This window comes from Myotis brandtii, unplaced genomic scaffold (genome assembly GCF_000412655.1).
Source record: "Myotis brandtii unplaced genomic scaffold, ASM41265v1 scaffold174, whole genome shotgun sequence".
Classification (NCBI taxonomy): Eukaryota; Metazoa; Chordata; class Mammalia; order Chiroptera; family Vespertilionidae; genus Myotis; species Myotis brandtii.
The window spans coordinates 3,109,500-3,115,408 of record NW_005356437.1 but is presented as its reverse complement, the minus strand read 5'-3'; the positions used below and the strand labels follow the sequence as shown (position 1 = coordinate 3,115,408).

At 47.4% G+C, this 5,909-nt stretch overlaps 1 pseudogene; it reads right to left on the bottom strand.

Annotated features, from left to right (window-relative positions):
* Positions 1-5,429: 5,429 nt before the first annotated feature.
* The window catches only part of LOC102261263, a 2,131-nt pseudogene continuing 1,651 nt past the window's right edge, over positions 5,430-5,909 (bottom strand).

The following is a 5,909-nucleotide window of genomic DNA, read 5'->3' as shown; positions in this document are numbered from 1 at the left end:
CCCTCTAGTATATTTTTCATTTCAATTAACATATTATTCATTTTTGTCTGGTTGTCTTTTATGGTTTCTGTATCCTTTTTTATGCTTACTACCTCTTTGTTGAAGTTCTCATTAAGTTCCTTGAGCATCCTTATAACAGTATTTTGAACTCTGTATATGGTAGATGGCTTGCCTCAATTTCATTTAGCTTTTTTCTCCTGTTGTTTCATTTGGAACATGTTTCTCTTCATGTTGGTTGCCTCTCTTGTTTCTATATATCAGGTAGATATACTACAGCTCTCAATCTTGGCAGTGTGGCCTTAAGTAGTGGGTATCCTGTGGGGTCCAGTGGCACTGTCTTCCTGTTCACCTGAGCCTGGTGCTTGAGTAGCATACCTTATGTAGGTCTTGTGTGCCTTCCAGTTGTAGTTGAGCATTGATTACTGTTGGCATGTCAGTGGGAATGTGGTCCTCAGGCTGACTGGCTGTGAGGTTTGGCCATGACCACAGCATATGGGCTGACCTGACCCCACAGAGCAGGATTTTCCCCAGCAGGCTCTGGTGCCTTCTTATATCACCCTTTGGGTGAGCTGCTTGTGGAGTTGGGTGATGCTCTGTTGTGGTCTAAAGCCAGCCACCAGGTGTTTTGGTTCTTGAGCCTCTTGGGAATGGCTCTGGTTCAGGCCAAGATCATTTGCTGCCTGTTACCAGTCCAGGGTCACCTGGTAGGAGCTACAAAGCAATCCGAGGTTAGTAGCTACCTGTGTTGGACCTGGCGGTATGTGGGAGAGGCCATGCTGTGAACTGATGTTGGCTGCCACCTGTATGAGGCCTTGAGCAGCTCAGCAAAAGGCACAGTGCACCCTGAGGCCTGCTGCTGCCTGCAGTTGCCTGTAAGGCTCAGTTACTGAAGGAGCCTTGGGTGGTACATGAATTGGGTTGGGCAGGGTCTTAGGGAGTCATCAGAGTGAGTGAGTGGATTTCATCAGGCTAATTCAGATTCATATTTAGTTGTATGGAGGGAGAGCTCAACACAGAAAAGATGATACCTGCCCTGTGACCATACTAGAGGAGGGCTCAACACAGGAACATTGGTGGGTGTCCCTCCAACCCTCACCCTGAAGCCACACTACTCAGCTTCTCCCTGTATGTCTGTGCTGCCTCCTTGGCCACTGTCTCTCCCCTGGAGCCCAGAGTAAATGCCTGAGAGTGTGTCTATGCATAGGCTCTTTAAGAGGATTCCTGGATTTCCAGCAGCCTTCTATCTCACCCAGATGGACTAAATCCTGGCTGATTTTCAGTCATATGCTGTGGGGCTCTATTCCCAGCACTGGTACTCTGGGCTGGGGAGTCCAGTGTGGGACTGGAACCCGTTGCTCCTCAGGGTGTCCTCTGTAGCTGAGATATCTCAGTGTGAGTGCTACGTCATACATTTCAAATAATTGCACACTCATTGCTGCTTTGTTTGACAACAGCTCGAGAGAATGCCCAATAGGTCACTTGGCTTGTTCCCTGGCTTGGGTTTCTATGAAGTGAAATGTGACCCTGGATTTAGAGATCCATCTGTGTTCATTAGCAGCCAGATAATTTGGAATTAGAGAGTTGAGGAGCATCATTCACATTCTTGCCACCACATCAAATTTCATTAGGAATAAAGGTGTTTTAGCCTGGCTGGTGTGGCTCAGTGGTTGAGCATTGACCTATGGACCAGGAGGTCATGGGATTGATTCCCAGTCAGGGCACATGCCTGGGTTGTGGGCTTGATTCCCAGTGTGAAGTGTGCAGGAGGCAGCCGATCAATGATTCTCTCTCATCACGGATATTTCCATCTCTCTCCTCTCTTCCTCTCTGAAATAAATAAAATTATATTTTTTAAAAAAGAAATAAAGGTGTTTTATCTTACATTGACTTCATTTCCTCTGAGGAGGAAACATTGCTTATTTTGTTGCTGAGCATAACTGAGAGTGATCAGTTTCAGGGAAAGTGCAAAACAAAGTTCTCTTAATTTCTGGCTATACAATAGATATAAAACTTTCTTCAGGAAAGAAGTTCAGGTTCTTAATCACCTTTGAATAACCAGTTTTACTCAGGAGGCCATAAAGATATGCAAAAATAAAAATCTTGACCAGTCTACAAAGATAACAATATCAATTACTCCAGGCAAGAAAATTAGCACACTTTTAATATATTAATAGTCCATAGGCAAGCCTTTAAATTTTAACGACAGCAAATTTGGCTTTTAAATATTTTTTAAAGCTTGAAAACTCATTGTGATCTTTCATTGTCCTCTGTCACTGGAGTGCATGATAATTGAAGCATTAAAGGGAATTCTGTTTACCTAGAAGCAGGGCAAATCTTCATTCTGACTCTGTAGCAGTGTCATTTGTCACCTGTGACAATAAAAGAAACTAGATCAAGGCAGAGTGTGAGTACTATGAGGGATGCACAAGATGCACTGGGGTGTGGGAAGAAAAGATTCCAATTTCTATTTATGTTTATTTTTCCAAAAACTGGAAAAAACCTAAGTTTTTTAAAGCCCATACACATACACTGGCACCTTCATGCGCCTAAACAGTGTCTTGTTTCTTGTTTGATAAGGACCTGAAGGAAAGCTGGGGTTCTTCAAGGGTCATGGTCACACTTTTTCTTTCTTTTTTTTTAAATCTTCACCCAAGGATATTTTTCCACTGATTTTTAGGGAGACTGGAAGAGAGAGGGAAAGACAGAGAAAAACATCGAATGTGAGAGAAACACACTAATTGGTTGCCTCCTGCAAGAGCCCTGACTAGGGCCTGGGCCGGGGAGGAGCCTGCAACCAAGGTATGTGCCCTTGACCGGAATTGAACCCAGGGCCCTTTGGTCCACCGGCTAGAGCGACACCTTTCCTTTCATGCGTAGTACAGCAATGGATAGCTGTGCGCATGTGTCAGATAAAGTGGATTACGGATGGTGCTATCTAGTCCTCACTAAACTACTTATCACAAAATGCACACGTTGCTTAAAGAATATATCTGCAAAGAAATTGAAAGTAGAATGTCAATAAGGTAAGAATAAATGGATGTGAAGAAAAAGCAGCAGTGACAGCTTCACTTCCAGAACTATCTCTTATTTTAATTTTTTTTCATTAAGACTATTTTTCACTTAAAAATTCACAGCGAAATTGAGGGAAAGGTACAGAAATTTCCCCTGTGCCCCTTGCCCTCACACAAGCATAGCCCCAACCACCAGCACCATCCTCCACCACAGTGGTGCATTTGTCACAGCTGATAAACCTACAAAGACAGGTCACAATCATTCAAAGTCCATGGTTTACATTAGGGCTCACTCTTGATGTACATTCTATGGGTTTGGATAAATTTATGACATGTAATCACCATTATGGTAGTATATAGAACAGTTTCACTGCCCTAAACATCCTCTGTGCTCCTCCTATGCATTCATCTCCCACCCCTCACGCCCCTTGGCAACCACTGATCTTTTTACTGTCTTTGTAGTTTTGCCTTTTTCAGAATGGTTGGAATCATACAGTTTGTAGCCTTTGTGATTGGCTTCTTTCAATTGGTAATATGTATTTAAGGTTCCTCCATATCTTTTCATGGTTTGATAGCTCATTTATTTTTAATGTTGAATAATATACATTCAGCACTAAATAATATGTAGTATATAGTATATAGTATACCTATGATAATCTATACTAATAAAAGGGTAATATGCTAATTAGACTGGGTCAGCTGGACATCTTCTGGTCATCCAGTTCTACTTCTGGACAAAGCCATGGTGGCGGTGGCCAAGGCAGAGGCAGTTAGGGGCGATCAGGATGGCAGGGGAGCAGTTAGGGGTGATCAGGTTGACAGGGGAGAGCAGTTAGGGGCGATCAGGCAGGCAGAGTGGTTAGAGACAATCAGGCAGGCAGGTGAGCGGTTAGGAGCCAGCGGTCCCGGGTTGCAAGAGGGATATCCGACTGCCGGTTTAGGCTCGATCCCTGCAATCGGACATCCCCCAAGGGATCCTGGATTGGAGAGGGTGCAAATGGGGCTGAGGGACCCCCCCACCCCCCATGCACGAATTTCGTGCACTGGGCCTCTAGTATCTATAATAATAAAAGCATAATATGCTAATTAGACCATTTGGAAGTGGATGACCTTCTGGACAAAGCCAGGGCTGCGAGGGAAGCCCGGGTCCCGGGTGCCAGCTGGTGGCCGGAGGGAAGCCCGGATCCTGGGTGCCAGAGGGAAGCTGGTGCCAGCAGCCGGGGGAAAGGAAGGCCTACTCTTGCACGAATTTTGTGCATCGGGCCTCTAGTATTATAATAATATATAATGTGTCTGTATATACCATAATTTATTCACCTACTAAAGACATCTTGGCTGCTTCAACTATCTATCAGTAAAGTCACTAAGTAGTTATGCAAATACAAATTCATACATATTGTCACTAATTATGACCCTCACTAACTGTTTAATGTCTTGGGATGCTACCTAATAAGAATACAAAGTCATCATGATAGAAAAACAGACAATAAAAATGACTACAATCTTTTTCATTGATTTAAACTAATGGACTATTCAATGTAATATTCTTGGTTTCATTTTCCTTTATTTTTTTAAAAAAGCCCCTAAGTTCTATGGTTTCCAGGAAGCATCAGAGAAACAGAAGTGCCATTTCTGTACACGTTGTAAAGCAACACCTAGATGCACACACCTCCGCCAATGCCCCAGCGGCTCCGCCCGCCCGACTGTGACTGCCTGGCCTCTGCCGCACCTGTGGGCTGAGGTGGGGCTTTAAGGTTGTTTCCTGCTCAGTGGCACTGCGCACAGACACAGGAAGCCCTCACACCGGGCACAGCCCTGGCCTAAGTGGCCACACAGGTGGCTGCCCCAGGCTCCAGGAGCAGGTGCAGCAGGAACACCTGCGGGCACCCGCCCAAGTGTTGGTGCAGCATTTTGGTTGGGGTGCCACTTCCATCGCGCCTTCCCCTTTGGTTTGGGGAGGCCCAGGGTGGGCTCACTCCTGGCAGCAATGCCCCACAGCGCCCCCTCGAGAAAATGGCCTTTGGATAGAGGGATATTAGCTAGACTTTATGACACTAATGGGGCGGCCCAGCTGGACAGAGCAGTAGCCAGGGTCTCCAGGTCACACTCAGGGATATTAGCTAGACTTTATGACACTAATGGGGCGGGCTAGCTGGACGGCGGCACGGTAGCCAGGGTCTCCAGGTCACACTTCTCACTTCAGCAGACATAGCGGAGAGGCACAGGGCAGGCAGCCGCTGTTTTCTTTTCCTTAAGTTAATGCTCTTGGAAGGGAGGACTAGACACAGGTGTAGAAATTTGGGCCAAAGTCTTATGTGGAGAAAGTAACCCACGTGGGGGTGAGCAGCTCCGGGCCACGCTCTATGTCTTGGCTCCTCCAGGAACCACAGCGGAGGGTGTGGGGGAACCACCGCCAGGTCACCTGGGCCTCTGCAGTGATGTCCTCTTTCTCCTCTGGAAGAAACAGCAGCTCTTGGTGTCACCCGCCACCTCTCCCTCTGCAGGCGCTGTGATGGGGCGCTGTGATGGCCGCTGGAGTGCCCGGCAGTGGGGTCGTTGGCGTTCAGCTCCCCACTGGTGGAATTCAGCGCCTGGTTTTAGCTGTGTAGCGGGGCTTTGTCCCGAGGCAGAGTTTGCCCAGGTGGGTCGGCGTGAACTGAGCCAATGGGCTAGGCAGGGGCTTCCCGCCCAGTGGTACTCTTAGTGGAACGCGGAGCCGCTGCGGTGGAAAAGGTCTGTGAGGAGCTTGAGCGGGTAGTCGCAGTCCCGCTCCTCCAGGCAGTCCAGGCGCAGCACACAGAGCAGGTGCACGGCCACGGCACACGGTGCAGGTACACGGCCACGGCACACGGCGCAGGTACACGGCCACGGCACACGGCGCAGGTACACGGCCACGGC